The sequence below is a fragment of the Falco rusticolus genome, chromosome 4 (genome assembly GCF_015220075.1).
Source record: "Falco rusticolus isolate bFalRus1 chromosome 4, bFalRus1.pri, whole genome shotgun sequence".
NCBI classification, from domain to species: domain Eukaryota; kingdom Metazoa; phylum Chordata; class Aves; order Falconiformes; family Falconidae; genus Falco; species Falco rusticolus.
In genome coordinates this window covers 36,670,958-36,687,964 of record NC_051190.1, presented here as the reverse complement: position 1 = coordinate 36,687,964, position 17,007 = coordinate 36,670,958, and the positions used below count along the sequence as shown (strand labels likewise).

The 17,007-nt window shown below is 44.1% G+C and overlaps 1 protein-coding gene across 7 annotated transcripts in view; it reads left to right on the top strand.

Moving 5' to 3' along the window:
* Positions 1 to 4,555: 4,555 nt before the first annotated feature.
* The window catches only part of TBC1D24 (TBC1 domain family member 24), a 30,324-nt gene continuing 17,872 nt past the window's right edge, over positions 4,556 to 17,007 (top strand). For 2 of the 7 annotated variants that reach the window (XM_037383887.1, XM_037383881.1), the window contains exons 1-2: positions 4,556 to 4,661; positions 8,140 to 8,193. The gene's annotated coding sequence lies outside the window, so the exon portion shown is untranslated. Of the gene's footprint in view, positions 4,662 to 5,097; positions 8,194 to 9,920; positions 16,107 to 17,007 lie in introns of those variants that run through there. The other 5 variants (XM_037383883.1, XM_037383885.1, XM_037383886.1 and 2 more) reach the window with 5 other exon arrangements.

The window sequence follows — 17,007 nt, the reverse complement described above, 5'->3', positions numbered from 1 at the left end:
GTGAGGGGCACCAGCACAGAGTAGCAATTCACGCTCCAGTGCAGGTGCGAGGGCTGCAAGGACCAGGCCTAGGTCAGAGCACCCAGCGAGCCTGCTTTTGCTCTGGCTCCATTTCACACCTTTTGGAAACACTAATTGCAGGTTCTGTTTTGCCCTACGGGAGAACACAGACAGGTCTGAGAGCACCCAGTGCCATGGATTTTGGTGCAAAGCCCACTTGACAGGCTGAGCTAGGGACCTGCCCTGGCTGTTTGGCTGGGACAGCAAGGAACTCACTCTGGCCAGAGGCTTTCTGGGCACCACACCCTCTCCTCATCCTTCACCTGGGTGGGTTCAGCCTATTCTCAAGTCTCCAGAAAGGAAAGCTATGGGATTGCAGCCTCGGTTTTCACTTGCTTGTCTAGCCACCTCTGCTGTGAACTCTGCAGGCCCCTTTCTGCTCCCTCTCCATCACACTATGTGGTAAATGTACCCAGAGCCAGCTGACTAAGCAGAAGCACAACACTATGAGGTACATCAGTGCCTGAAAAAATTGACCCTGCTTCGCCTGGTCAAAACCAGTAAGCCCCCCCAGTGCTCTGTTTTAGCTGGTGCAGAGGAGTACAGCAGGGAGGAAGGGACCAAGACATCATCAAAGACAGCAGCTGGGCACAAATCAAGCAACTTTTAGTTATCCATCCATGTCTGTAGCATGTGACTCACCAACAATCCCTAGAGCTTCTATGATACACCTGCACTTGAGAATAAACCAAACTCCTTCAAAATCACCCTCTCAGGAAGAGCCCTGGGAACATAAGCCACTCCCTAAGACCCTGCAGGTCATCAGAAAGACATTCCGTGGGCAGAGGCAAACTGCCACACGCAAGATCCTTCTGCAATGAACTCTTGACCCCCAGACAGTAAGGAGCTGGCAAGAGTGCCCCAAAGGTGCCCAACAGCCAGAGGGATCTCTGTGGACCTGACCCTATCGGGTACCTAATGTGACAGCAGTACCTGCAGCCAAAGCTAGATGCTAACAGGTGATCATCACACACTGAAATATCTGATGCAATATGCTGAGAGCATACCACATGTCACTACACAGCTACATCCTGGTCCCCTCATGAAGGAGGGGGGCATTAAAGTCATCCAGAAGGGAGGCTGTTAATTCCCTCCTAGCAAATCCTCTGTCCACACCAAAAGGATCACCCAACACCAAAAGCTAACCCTTCCATTGGCATTCATGGTACAACAAGATGACTGCCCACCCCTAGAAAGCAGGAGGTACCATAGCTAGGGAGAGGGATGGGACAAAGAAACAGGAAAACCTGGCTGCAGCCCATTCAACCGAACGGAAAACTCAGCATGCACAGAGCACTTCTTGGAATCACACAGAAACGCATGCATGGCTGCCTTCACAACAGTGACTCTTTTAGTGTCATTAAAACATCCCCCAGCACTCTCCCAATTTTGGTACCTCTGGCTTTAGCCTCATCCTCATTGCCAGGAGCTCAGCAGCAGCAGCTCCTCATCCAGAGGGGCGGAACGACAACTAGCTGCTGCAGGTGGAAGAGGTGATCCACTGGACAAAGCTGCCGTTAAGATGCTGGCACGTGAATGAAAAGAATTTGCTTAATTATCCCATGGCAATTCCCAGTTTTACCCACAGGAGGTCACACTTCGTCAGGCTTATCAGCTTTCCATGCAAGCAGCCCCGTGCAAACAGCATTGCTGTGCGACCAGCAAAGCCACAGCTTTACTAGCCCAGCTCAGATTTTGGCCTAAATCCCTTCTGTGCATCCTGGCATTCCCTGCCGATCATCCAGCCAATCTCCTGCCCACACACGAGTGCGAGCCTCATCTCCGAGGCTGTTGGACACCCACATGGACAGCTTTCCTATGTGATGGCCCATTCCACCCACCCAGCCATTCCTCACTTTCTTTTCTTTTCTTGCTTTCACATCCTTTCCCAATCCACCCTTCCAGTCCCTCCACTGTCCCTGCCAAAAACACTCCATTACACCCAATGCCTAGACTGGCTGGTTTCATAAGAAAATGAGATACACGCAACTGCATGCTCCGAGAAATGTCTGCTCCAATACACTTCAGGAAAATGAATGCTCAGGTGGAACAGCATCCCCACACAAAGAAATGGGTCAGTATGAGCTCACCCTTCATTAGTCTTCAGAGAAAAGAGAGAGAAACTGCCCTCAAGACACAAACCCGTAGGAAAACAGGCATCACTGAACACTGCACTTGTGGAACGACTATTTCATGATACGTGAAAGCTCTCCAAAACTCAGGGAAGCTGTTGATTGGCAGCCTTATAAACGAATATCCTTCATTTATCCCTGGAAAGCCCTTGCAGGCTCATTGCCCTCAGTGCCCAGGGGTCACCAGGTCTTGCTCTTTGTTTGAGCTGCTGTAGGGTTTAGTACTTAAAGCCTTAACACTCCCTGGTGTCTGTAAAGCTGTCAGCAATGAACACCTTTCTCCAGGAAGAAAAGTACATGCATTCAAACATGTTTTCCATCAGCCATCAACCAGCTAGTCAAGCATGGTTTCCACCCTCTTTCTCACATAGTCACAGCAGTTCAACAGCCTGAGTACAGGCTAGTGAAGATTATTCATATAGTCTCCCCAATTTTAAGACAGGACACAGCATCCAGTCTGTCCTCATCATCTGCCATTTTTTTCAACCTTTACTAGTCCACAGACTGCTACCTCCTTTTATCCTACCATCACACAGGCCTTCCTCCTGAAAAATTTCCCTGCATTGATCTTACCTCTGTGCAGGGCTCTGCTTCCCTGAACACTATCCCCTAAAGCACCTGGGTTACTGGAATGGTAAAACCATCAGGCAACGCAGAGCCTTTGATGACAAAAGTGTCACCAAACTCCTAGAATATCTTTTGCTTCTACTTTCTGAATACTGAGAACCACTCTTTGGCTAAAGGGTATGTTCTGTTCAAATCATAGTTCACTTTTCAACAGAGGAATTCCTGCAGTCCAATCCATCTCGCCATGCCTGGTCCTGCTTTTCTAAAGCCTGTCAATCCCCACTTCCATTCACACCATGGGAACACCTTTCTGCTGCAATTTCCCTGGAGAAACATGGGAATATCAGCACTGCTTTACCTCAGAGGGGCACCACAAGCCCAAATATACAGACTACATAGGACCCGTGTACTACAGTGAAAGGATGCTAAAACTACTGTAGACAGATGGAAGCTTTTCATCCTCCTACAAAATTTTATTAGATATTGCCCACATTTATCTGTTTCCACAGCTCTCCATCTTTCATGCTCTTTTAAAACTGCTTTCCTTGCCAGCTCAACTTTGTTTAGCATAGGGAACATACTCCCTTCCATGTGTGTAAGTGCCCTCTGGGACGCAACAGAATCAAACATAAGTGGACATAAAATAATGCATATTTCCAACTTACATTTGGATAAACAAATGACTTCTCAGCACAGCTTCTGGAAATGGTTCTGTCATGCACTTCTGTGACACAAGTTCATTGCTCTCCACAGCAGTATCAGCCAGTTACAAGGAAGCCTTGAAGGAAGCACATATTAACAGGTATGTTAATAACTGCTTAGTGCTTTCAGCTCAGCCATTCTTTGAAGCAGTAGAACTGCCCTGCCTTCTGAAGCAATTGCCACCATCAGAGGCAGGGTGCCCAGCACTGCCTGCCACCACAATGCCCGAGCCCCTAATCACCATTTATCCCTAGCACGATGGGTACTGTGTCTGTCTTGCTTCTGATCACTGCCCCAGTAGCTTTAAGATAAATATGAAAAACACCCTTAAGACCCCATTTAAAATCCAGCTGCAATGGTTACAACTCCTCTTTGTGTTTTATGTTTCATTATCATGCCTCATACTTTCCTTTGTGGTTTCCTCTAAATGGTAAACCTTCCAGGTAAGGAATTTGTTATCTGTTTAGCAAAAGCCTGCATTAACCAAGCTGTGTACATTTACAACGCCATATAAAAGATTAGTACTTTATTGGTCACTTAAGCATTCCTAGTTAATAATCTTTAATGTGGCAGTTATTTATCCACTCGTAAACAGAACGTTGCTGCCAAGTCGAGTCAAATAAACACTATGGAAGCCCTTCGTCTTTAAAATGAACCCATTTCTGTCCCGGCCATTTCAGGTTTGCGAAGAACCAGCCGCATTGTTCCTGAGCACAAAACTGTTCAGACCTCCAGAGTGTTCTTAAAGCAATAACGTACCTAGTACTTGCACTGCGCTTTGTCAGCTGAAGCACCTGCCAGGTGAGGGAACAGGGCAGCCTCCAGGGCAGAACCACAGGCCCGCGGCCTCCTTACCCAGCCCCACCGCCCCGACACCGCCCCTCACCGCCCCCGGGGACCCGCCACCGCCCGTCACCCCGCAGCACCACGGCCCCGGGGTCCCACGCTCCCCCACGGCCCCCCACGGCCCCTCACAACCCCCACGGCCCCTCACGGCCCCTCACCCGGCTCCCCCGGCGGCCCCGCCCCGCCTCGACGCCGCGCACGTGCCCGCGCTGCCCAGCAGGGCGCACGCGCAGAGGGCGCGGCGGCGGCGGGACGGCCGCACGCATGCGCACGGCGGCCGCGCGCTCCCCCGGCCCCGCCGGAGGCGGCCTGACAGGCGCGGCGGCAGGGAGGGTGGCGGCGAGGGCGGCCCCGGTAAGGCAAGGCCCGGGCTTGCTTCCGCCGGCACCGGGAGCTGGCTGCGGAGCGCGGGGGTGGAATTCGGTGCCGGTCGGTGGGCCCTTGGTGGCGCCCTCCCGGTGAGCGGCCGGGCGGCACCGGGAGGGGGCCTGCCCCGAGCCCGGCCTCCGCGGGCGCCGCGCCGGGGCTCCCTCCCGGTGGCCGCTCCCGGTGCCGAGGCCGGGGGCGGGACGGGACGCGACGCGCTCTCCCCCCTCACTGTCTCCGTGGGTTCCGGTGCCGGCTGCGGCGCCGCCGGGAGCTGTCGGTGCCCGGGGGCGCTGGCGCTCTCCCCTCGGTGCTGCGTGGCCCGGGGCGGCTCGGGGGTGGCCCTCGGTTCCGGAGCCGGGGGCGTTCTCCGGCAGGCAGCCGGGGGCGGGGGGGTGTCTCCCGCCGGGGGCAGCGCCTGGGGAGGGGGCAGAGGCCGGTCGCGCCCACCCTGACTCCCCGTTGCCACCCGCCCTGCTGGCTGGTCCCAGTGAAAGCCGCAGTTCCCGTTCACATGAAGAGCTCCCTCAAGCCAGCACTTGGTCTTCTGCAGCTTCTTCCCTCGATGCTTTAAAATTCCCGTAGTGAAAGTAAAACTTCTGTCACAAGCTTGTTTGCTTGTTGGTCTTTACCTAGGAGCTGCTTTCTGAACACACGCGTGTGTACAGCGCATGCTGAAGCGACAGGTTCCAGTTGGGCTACCGGGACTGCCCAAGTGTTAGCCAGCGGAGCACCGGGCTTGGGGTGCTGCCTCGAAGTTGCCAAAATGTCCCTCGTCGCGGAGAGCGCGGGGCTGGCACAGCCTCCGGTGCTGTCCGAGGGCAGCAGGAGGGATGGCACCTTGCGGGTGCTGCATTGCTGTGGCAAGAAGGGGAGTGGGGGGGTTTGGATTGAGCTGTCTTATCTTAAAACCTTGCATTTTCATGCCTAGTTCCCACAGGAAGCTAGAGCATGTGGAAGCTGTTCTGGTGTACAGGAAACCACAGGAGGATTGCTGGAGCATTCCGGAATACCCAGGGCACAGAAATTACATGGATCACATCTAGGGCTCTGTATTACCAGGAAAGGGAATTCCCTATTGTTAGAATTTCCTTCTTTGTGCAATCACTAGCAGTTAGACCATGTTGCAAAAGACCTCTCTAAGATAGTTACTCTGCAGGAATAGCATTGATAATCTAAGGACTCCAGCAACATTTTATGTTGGCTCTTTGTTGCTTCCAAGCCATACATGATGCTTACGTCCTTTTTAATTTGCAAAATGGCTGTGGGTAGTATTGCGCAACAATTAGCTATTGGGAATCTTTGTACGGAATGTCTTTTCTGTCATTAATATTTGAAAGTTTGCAGGTATTCCTGTGGCTAGAGATTAAATGCAAAGGAAAGCATGCAAAGGAAAGCAGCTTTCTGCTTCTCTTTTTTTTTTTTTTTTTTTTTCTGTTAATAATTAAATGTTGCCAAGTAAATGTTTCTAGCAGGCTGTCTGTAGACCTGTCACGTATTTAGGCACCTCTGCTCTTCCCAGCTCTGTCCTTTTATTGTGACCTTTGTTTTCTCCCCTTCGTTGTCTTTGTTGCTTGGTTCTGTTAATTTGAAATCATTTGGACTATAAAGAAAACTGGGGGGGGGGAAGCTATTCTTGCACTAAAATTACCCTGTCCTTATATTTAAGGCAGGCAAGCAGGCAAAGCAGACCAGTCCACACTGCACATGTCTCTTGCCATCTCCAACACCAAGGTTATTGCAATCTGATACTACTTACCCTGGCATTTGTTTGGATCGCAAGTACCTTTACTTTGGTGCCAAAGCCGGATAGTGTTAGTGACAAGCAAATTATTGGCAACAGACTCTGAATTTAGGCCTTGCCATTATTCTTCTGCCTCTTTAGAGTACACTCTGCCTTGCCTGTTAGGTTGGAGAGGCCATCAAAACTGCTTGTGTTAGGCTGTATTGGGTGCATGCTCCAAAGCGGATAGATTTATGTTAACACTCAAAATAGATAAACTGTTAATGGTCTGAAAGAAAAATAGCTATTTATAGTCCATCTATACATAGCTTTGAATTGTGACTGACAACTAAAGAACTAAAATATCTTTCAAATGTTTGTTTGGGGATACCTTTATTGTCAGGTTTAATTGCAATATTCTGACATGTTTGCATAGGGTGTTTTGGGCGTGTGGGGTGTGACGTCCGGTGGGGTTTGTCTGGAGTAATGCTGGTCTTCAGGCATTTACTTCTTCTGTATTTGACCAAGCAGTCATGCAACCTTTCTGATATAAAAATAGGCAGACCTAATTGCACCATATTAATGATTGACTTGCTTGGAGTCCATGTGCATTGGTGGGAGTATGTGCTGGAGATGTTCAGCTGTGGAATCAACTGCTTTAAATTCTTGGAGATTAGTGTGTGAAAGCGCTCATATCTGTGCTGTGCACACTCTTAGGCTGTACCATATCTTGTTTGTTCTCCTCTTAAGCTTCTAAAGTTAGAGGACAATTACCTGAGTTTTCAGACATGTTGCAAAAGACCATGTAGTGATGATTCCCACCGTCTCAGGAAAGAGACTCAGAAGAAATCTCATAGACTGCCAAAGTCTTTATTAATGAGCATACTTAATTGTGCTTGGGCTTGTATGCAGCTACATGATGTTAGCAAATAGGTGTAACTTTGGTGTAGGTACACCAACACTGGATTATTTTGTTACATTTTTCAAGGGAAAACAAGGGAGAAATAACTGGTACACAAAGCTGTAATGACTGTATTTTGCAGAAAACTAGAACTAGGTTATTTCAAAATTTGCTAGGCTGACTATCATACATTTGAAAAGAAAAATAATGTTCAGCAGTTAATTCAAACTTTTCTACCTAATAGGACAAGGGCCTGGTATATCAACCCTCAGCAAATTAGCTGACCTAAACCCATACTCCAGTACAAATCTTCAGAATGTTTTTTTTTTTTCAGAACTGGGGATCTAAATACTGTAAGCTGCAGAGCTGGCATTGTAAAATCCCCTACCTGTGCAGCACATACCTCTATTAGTCCTAGGAAGAGAAATGCTCTCCAGAGATTGCTGTTGAATGCAGAATTTTGTCCTTCCTGTAGAGAAAAGGGGGGGTGGGGGGGTGGCGCAGAACACAGCAGTTGAAGTGACAATGAGAATGTTAGCTAAAAGTTTTTATAATAAAGGTGCCACAAGTAAAAATCCTGCTTGTGATTTTAGATACTTGGGTTGTTTATGCTGTAAGCACTTCAATGACGTGGTTAATTAGCTGCTCCTCTCTGTTGTGAGGGTATTTGTCTCCTTGTTCTCTACGATGCAGTTGCAAGTCTGAAGGTTGGAAGCCATGCAGAAGTGCAGGCAGATACCTGGAGGTCAATGGTGCATCTGATGCATGTGGATGTTGCCCAATGCATTGTTTAAAAAACAGCCTGATTTTTACTTTTTTTTTTTTTTCCCCACCACCACCAGGCCTAGCAGAAGGGAGTAAGTCATAAGAAGATCCGTACAAGGGTGAGTTCTAAGGTAAGCATTAATAAAAACACTTCAGTCTGGGGACTGGAGGAGTGTTGGGGTTGTTTTGTTTGGGGGTTTTTTTGGTAATAATTTCACTGTATGCAGAAAATGTTTGTTTTATAACCTGGTTCCATGTGAAGGCAAAATTCCTGCTTTATATTTCAATATGCCAGTAAGCCCTGTCCTCTAATTCAGACACTTTGAATCCATTGGCCAGTGCAGTGATGCTTCAAGGAGGCCAGTAGGCATGTCAGGGATGTTAAGTCCCTTTAGGTTTACTCAGAACAAGCACATGGTAAAAAATACCATCAGCAGCAAAGCCTCTTAGACATCCAGTGCTCTGGCCCCTTCACTGTCTCAATGGCCTTCAAATGGGTCTAGTCTTCCCAAAGTTTTTCCGCTCTGGTAAGACTACCAGTATACACTAATAGTAAGATTATAAGCTTGGCATCTGATCCTGTTGTTATAAATGCCCTTTGATTTTAAAAATCATAATCAAAATAATGCAGGTCTAGTTTTGAATTCTACATTGATTAGTTTTTCTTTTGGAAACACTGTTTCTGTACCTTTGCTGCTGCAGAGGAGGTGTTTGTTGCTACTCTTTGACTTTTAATAGAGCATAACTTTGGAAAGACTACAGAAGTAAGCATCAAAATGAAGTAATATATTTTTCAAGTTCCATGAAACGCAACTGTTGGTGTTCTGCCTGAGATTAGGTCCTCCTTTACTTGTAAAGTATATCTGGAACTGGCTTGATGATGATGATGTCTGAACTCTCTCTTGTGTGAGGGATAATCTACCCTTTGTTTCAGGAAGGGGGTAGTCCATTATCAGGGATAACAGATTATTGAAGCTTTTCTTCTGAGCAATCTTGGATGAAAGGGAGAAGGCCTGTAGGGCTTTGCAGAGCTAGAAGAAAATAAATTGTATGTCAAATGACAGCTTTAACTTTATAAATTTTATATGCTTATCTTACTGTAAATTGGCTTTCTTTTTCTAAGAGAAAACTTCTACATCCTTAGAATTTAGTGCAGCGAATAATGAAATAGCCTGAAACGATAAAACTTTCCTACTCCATTTTTAGCTGTCAGATGAAATTATGGGAGCACAAAATTTACCACGGAATCAAACCAGATCTAGTGACAACCACTGGTGGCATAGAGTGTACCTCCTCATTTGCTCCCTGCAGAAGCAAGGAATGCATGCAGCCAGTTTACATAGGCTCACTACGAGAGTAAGAGCTTGTGTGCTTGATTAGACCAGGGCTACCGGTTCATCTGCCCATTTCCTAATTTAGGTATCCCTTAAGCTCTCCAGCACTACCAGATTAAGGCTTTGTATATTCATATATTGCACTGAGAGGTCTTAATATAAACATATCCAGTCAGTTAATTTAACAGAAGAATTACATTGGCATAACTATCCATATTGATACTTGTACTGCTTTGATTAAATTGTCTTTTCGTTTTGTTTTAAAGATGATGTGGGGAATTGAGGCACTGGCCTGTTTTTTTAGCAGACTTTAAATGGCATAGTTCATATTTTGAACCCTTTGCAAGAGAGAATATACAGGGTTCATCCATGTGGACATATTTTTGGTAAATGTGAATATTGTGAAGAAACTGAATTTTAGCAGTAATTTAAAAATTTGCATATCTCTTTGACCATAAATTGTATATATATGTACAATATATGGTATGTATATGTACAATGCAATGTGTTTTGTTTTTGTATGTATTTATATTTAAATGGAAAGTATATTTGTATTAACAAGATACAGGCTTAGACTGTGTTGAGCTAGTGCTGCTTATACATCACTTGAACAGCAAAGCCTTCTCTGTAGCCTGCAGACAGGGCTTCTGATTCTACTTGGCCCAGCCTAGCAGATGTTTTGTTAAATCCCACACAGAAAAGGCCTCTATTTTATGGAACAGAAGGATAAAACCAAAAAGAAAACCAGGTAGAGTATAGATGATGACTTGGAGAGTGCTGAGGTTGTCTGTAGGAAAGTATGTGGGGCTTTGTGAAAAGGTGTGTTAATCTCCATAGAGCAGCTTTCGTTCCCTGAGTGCAATCCTAACGCTGGCAGTCTGAGGCCAGGGCACCCCTGTCAGCTGGGAGCACTGGTCTGTTGTAGTCAGACTGCATTCGTTTTGCAACCTGCACCCACTGCAGTTTGGGTTGCTGAGTGTTCAAATAGCATAGCAGTTGTGGAGGTGCACTGGTGTGTAAAGACTGGCCCCGAGTAGAAACCAAACACTTCATGGAGAAAACTCCTTGACATGCTGTTGTGGTACTTGGTCACAAAACCTGTTGAAAAGGTATAATCATGTACTGTTGAAACTGGTCAGACAGTGGAAGGAACAGGCTGAGGAGCTATGTGCTCTTTAACCTCTGAATGGTTTTCTCATACTAATAAACCCATAAACATTGCTGTTGTCTGTGAAATGCGTCTTGGCAAATGTGTCCCTTAGACACCGGAAAAGGTCACACCTAAGATTGTGTCTTCTACTTGCAAAAATCCATCTGTGTTTCCATTCGTGCTGTCAGCTGCTGTTCTGGACCTAGAGAAATTAATATGTGAAAAATAAAAGGTGGTTACATGTGCTTCTGTAGAGAAAGTTTAGCTAGGAGGAGAAGAAATAAATCTGTGTTCAACATATGCAGACATTATGTCTAAGAGAACATTTCAAAACACAGATGTTTAAAGGTATTTTTCTGCCAGTGAATGTTTGTAGTGGAGGTCTAGAGGTGACAGACATCAAAACGACAGAGAGCATTCAATGCAGGAGAACAGGAAAATTGATTGTTTTATTGCATATAGACTTATTACCATGTTGGAGATTTTCACTGACAGTTACATTGCATCATTGGTTGTACGTAGTAGACTGTAGTTCCAAACAGAGAAAGATATAAACTGAGGTGTTCGGGGAAAGGAAAAAAATAGGAAGACTGAAGATTGCATGTTCAGTGTAAAATTTTTGTCAGAGCCAGAGTTTGCTGTTGAAGGGAGACCTGTTTATAGTTACTTCAGTTTTTAAAACAAAGGGAAGAATAATTGGCAGAATGTGAGGCTTTTATTCCAAATTGTAAAAATGAAAAAAAATATGAGACGGAAAGCACAGTCTATATAGTAAGAAAATTGTATTGATTTTTCTGCACTACTTTGACAGATGATGGGTTTTTTTAATGGATCATTTTTAATACATCACATATAATAGTTTTGCTGCTTAAATGCAGTTCTCTTTCGGTTTGCAGGGAGGGGGGAAGATGGGAATTCTTCCTTTAATTTTACTAGTTGTTCCTTGGGTTTTTTATGAGGTAGACAGGACAGAAAGCTCCTGATCTTGATGATAACGTTTACCATCCAGTATCCTCTTACAATGCTCTGTTCTTTAGCCTTTTTGACCCTTTGTGGAACATTACTCATTTCTCTTTCATTTTTTTCAACAAAAGTGTTTGGGTTTTTTTCCAGACTTGTACCTTGTTTGTTTTTTGTGACTTTTTGTACCTCCATGGTATCTTAATGATCACTGCAGCTCACAGTATCAATGGTGATTGAGCATTACAGGTGCTTGTGTCATCCCTGGGCAGGGGTTGAGAAGGAGGGGGGGCTGCTTTCTGTTGAAGTGCTTGCAGATTTAAGGCATACACATTCTCCTAAATATAAGGTACTGTCATTTATCTGGCCAGCAGTGAAGAGCTTATTGTGTGTCTGACCTTTTGACTATGATAAAGAACACAATAGATTAATCACAGATAAATTTAAAGACACTGTTTAAGAAGGCAATAGTACTTTCCTAAGCATGAAAGCATGGGATTCTAGGACAAACTTTCTGTGTCTGTGCTTCATTTCCAGAGGTAACATGCCAAGAGAAATCATCTAGATGCCCAAAATTGTTTGCCCTGTAGTGTACTCTTATGTCAGGTCTTTATCAGGTAATCAGAAAAGTAAGAGGTTCCTAGACTTTGCCCCAAAAGAATATAAAAAAAACCCCAAAAAAACCAGCAGGGAGCAGCTAACTAATCCCCTATTGTTATTGGTAAACTAGTATTAGAACATTATCCATAATTGCATTCCTGGAGCCCAGCTTGTGCTGTACACTATGCCTGGGGCAAATCATAGAGAGATCGAACTGCATTTAACCTCGTTAAAGCAATCCATCGAACTCTGTATTCTTCCAAAAAGGATCATCATTCCAGAATGCATCAACATGGTCCAAATTGCTCTTCTAGCAAGATGAGCTGGTTGTGTTCAGCTTGTTCTAGTGCTAAATGGCGTGCTTAATTTTGGCTCCGATGCGTACATCTTCTTCAATGATGTGTGGCATAGGAAGTGATTGAAGCTGTAAATATGACCGAACATGCTTCTGATCAGGATATGTTTGTGTAAAGGAGGGATGGCACTATGGTGTCCAGTCTTGTTTCCAGATCCATGTAGCAGAGATGTCAAGGTATACCGCTGCAAGTCTGAGCTTGGGGAAAACCGCAGGACACACTGAAGTACTGGGGGAGAAAAGAGAAACTGCTAATTGTCTTTTATTCTGCAGTTATTACTGTCTTGCTGTGTTGCTTTGTTCTTCTGTCAGATTCTTTGGTGTATGAAGCAAACATCTCAGATGTGATTGAGTATTCCTCAGTGGTGGGAAATCACCTACTTGGAGGTTTGAGTTTAATTTTCGTTTCGTGGGATGAGGACTAATAGCTAGCAGTCTTGAGGAAGCAGTTCTCGTTATGTGTTTACATGCCTTCTGCACAGATTAGTTTAATGAGGTTATGAAAGAGAGCAGATCTGAGTCTTTTTCCTGGCTACATCACTACTCAACAGTGTAAACAGCAAATGGCATGCTGCAGGTCTGGGAGTTCAGATTAGTCTTGATTTGTAGAGCAGCAAAAGAAAATACTTGCTTTCTGTCAGCAGGTTATAAAAATGCATGCCAGAATTTTGATTGTTGGTATCTAACTGTATCTGTACAGTACATAGCAAATAGCTGAATCAAAGCTGTTGTAACTGTTCATGGTTAAGATGAAAAAGTGTTATTTTCAAAGTTTGAGGTTCTTGTTACAGCTACACTAGATTTGAATTAAGTATCTTAATAAGCTATTAATCTGTGGCAAGAATACCTAACTGGAATAGGGGACAAGGTTTTCTGGATTAATTATAATTTGGTTTTTAAGGAAACTTTCTTGTGTTTATTAAAAGCAATATCAAATCACATAATCTCAGGTTTTAACTAAAGTTTGAATTTATTTTTAAAAAGTTTAGAATGTAAATATTTCGCTGCTGTGAAGTAGTGCATGTACTCTGGATTTGAAAGAAAAAATGGTCCTCTGGGTTAGTTGCACTTCAGATATTACAGTTTGCTAATTCCTGCATTTTGGAAAGCAAAAAAAAACCACTGAAGTTGTGCCTAGCCATGTTAACTTTAGTAAAATTTTAGCCTTATATTCCCCATAATGAAGTTAAGTCATAATTCAGATCTTCTCTTTTCCTGCTGATGTACTTTTAGATGCTTTAACAGAATTTTTCTTCAGAGGCAGTATGGGAATTTGACTGTCACGCTTTGCTTCACTGCTGTGTATTTTATACAAATTCAGTGCAGTCTTCAGCTGTCTTCTGAAAGTAGCCCAAATGATGGTGGGAAGAACTAAGGGAAGGGAATGGAAAATGTGGCTAGACTAGCAAGCTAAATATTTCCTAAAAATTCAGTCAGTGACTTGGAATTATGCCAGTTCCAGTTACCATGGTTATTGCTTGGGTTTGAATTGTAATGATTACTTGCTTGCTTCATAGTTTAAATTTAACCTTGAAAAATCTTCTGCCTGTTCTGCAGCCATTTTTGGCATAGCTTCAGTATGTATATTTCTAGTTCTCACTTCTGTGCTTTTGGGTTTTTTTCACATTGCATTTAACTAAAGAGCTTTATTATAGACTAATAGATCTAGCAATCTCCAAATTGTGTGGCAGTTAGTAAGAAAAAGCTTTTTCTCCTGATTCTGTTTTGTGTTAACTCCTGTTTTGTAAAAGTCAGTCTGATTAGAAAGGGTGACTGCTTCCCCTTAAGTAAAGGTATACATAACTTTCATGTTTTGTGCTGGTTATGAGTAATGTAACATTTTTGCTAATTTTTACAATCCCCTTATAGTTCTGTTTTAACAGATATTTGAAAGCATTTCAGTTCTGTGCTGTTCAGGTGCTGATCCGTCCTGTTGTCCCCATGTACAGTTAGAGGATACTTACCACAGCATGATGCTAACTTCTCTAAAGTTGCTGTAACAAGAGGGAAAGAGTTTTGTTGCAGGGGGGTGGGAGTGTGTGAATGGGTCTCTCTGCCTGCCTTTAACCATATCTTTATACGAACTTTTCATTCTGAATTTTTTTTTTCTTTTCTGCCAGCGTCTTATCCTTTCCTTCTATGTGAAAGCTAAGTAGTTTAGGTAAAGATAGGACTTTTTGACACAGACACACACTCTTACACAGCCATCCTCCTCTGGTTTTACTCCTTAACTGACAACCCAGCCTTCCGTCCCTCCAAATACAAGCCTGCACTGCCAGCTTTTGCTCCCTTGTGGTAGGAGAGATGGGTAGGAGACAGCCTGACTAGCTGCCCCTTTGTTACTGAATGCAAGGCAGCTTTTGCCTCTTCTTCCCACCATCTCAAAGTTAAACATTGCTCTTTACGTGGTTGCCAGGAGACAACTTGCCTGGAGGGAGGGACTGAGGAAGATGTGGAAAGAGTGGGAGGAGATGAAGGCTGGCTGGAATTTTCCTGAGATTTCTTGGGCTCTTCGCCTTTGGGCAAGTAAATACTCCTCATTTGAGGCCTGCTGGCTTGCAGTAGCTGTTGGCACGCCATCAGGAGATATGCACCGTTACGCTGAAGCACACTAATTCTGTTAGTTTTGCAAGCACAATTAGAGCTGGTCATGCTCTGGCAACCTTGACAATGCCCATTTGCTTTGCTGTCATTTTTTCTTGCGGTATCTAGAGCTTTGAAAAGCTTAAACAGCCAGACCTACTTGCAGACCTATCCCAGCCAAAGTATTTAGAAGACTGTAAGCTCAAATCAAAAATTCTGGCCGTCTGACTTCCATCCTCTAGCTATGGACTCCAGTGTGCTTCCCTGAGGAGCAGCACCTACTTGCCAAATCCATTAGTTTCTGGAATGGGCAGTAACTTCTAGAGGGAAAAATGACTATTTGATACAACCTCTAAATATGCCTGTGTCTCTAAATCATAGAAGATAAGACAGGAAAGAGTATGGAGGAGGAAGCAGAAAGTTTACAGGAAAAAGGACAGCTGAGTATCTCGGAAGTTGTCTCGTATGATAGACATTTTACTTAACCCTCCCTAATATAAATATGAGCAGCTCCCAGGGGATGGTGGCAGAAGAGAGAAGCTGTTGTGTAGTGCAAACTCAAGCAACCACAGGATAGTAATAGTTTCTGTACTGAATTGAACCTGAACAGAATAGTTTTTCTCCATGCTTTGGTCACTGCTAAATAGGATTAAGGTTTCTCTTCTCCACAAGGATTTTATTCTAGGATTTGAATTAAAGATAATGAATTTCCCTATGGTTTCCAGGTGGAGAATAACATTAAAATGTTAACTTCACAGAGCTGATACTGACTCTGTGATGGACTGGTATCCTACCATTACTTTACTGTCTTTGCATATCCTGAAGACATGCTCGCAGCTCACACTGAGAGGCATTGTTTCCAAACATCGTAAGATACCTTGCTTTCAGAGCTGAAGTCAGGACAATGTGTCACCTCCTTTAATTACAGTCTGAGATTTAGTTTCAGATGTGGAAGATTGCAACAAAAAGAAATGGTGAGGATTTCTGTATTGCTCTTACATTGTACAAAGATGACTCAAAAAGAATCTTCTTAAAAGAAAAAAACCCCACACCAAAACTGAGGTAAGTGTTTGATAGAGAAGAACCATCCAAAAGCCTTTTCTGAAAATCTCCTGTGTGTTGGTACCAACCTTTTAAAAGAAGAGTTAAATTTTGGAGTTTTGGCATGTGATTCCAAAATACCCAGATTAATATTTAGTCAGAATGTAAAACTCCGAGTTAAATGTATGGCTGTCTAAACTAATGGTAACTGTATGTTTATGAACTTCTTTCTACTTGAAGCAAAATGTTTGCTTTACTTTCCTGTAGTGCAGTAGGGAGGATGACTTGTCTGTCTTGATGTGTATTGACTTAGGAGTTTCAAATCATTTTAATACACCTGCTGTACAAAAGACCATGCTGATAAATGTCAAGTTGTGTGCATTCTCCAGTCTGTTGACACAGAAATGACTTAAGGGTTCTTTGGAAGTGTTTCAGTAACTGGTTTTGTTGATTTAACCTTGCTACATAATATTTTTAATTGTACAAAACAGTTTTATAGGCCTGTTGCATTTTATAGGGATTATCTGCCTTTGCAGAATGTGCAGCATCAAGGGCCACGTGCTTCCTAGCTTTAATCAGTCTGGCAGAGATGTTCCAGCACTAGGCAAACCTGTTGCCTGCTGTTACAAGTGTATTTTATTCTATCTCCCCTTCTAGTATTGCACTGGCTTGATTAAAGCTGATTCAGGTGTGGCCATTACTGGCTGCAGTCATGCTGTCTGCTGGGACACAGGTGTACTTTAAAGCTAGAATCAACTGGTAGGTCATGTAAACTTGTTTGAGGAACTAGAGGCAGAACCTGATCTTTCAGCTCTGGGTGCTGTTGCAGTGGTGTGTGTCTTCAGCATCTCCCACTGTTGGTGAGAGCAGGCCCTCTGGAGGGGGAATTGGTCATAGAAGTCGTGCACAGCTGGGACCAGAG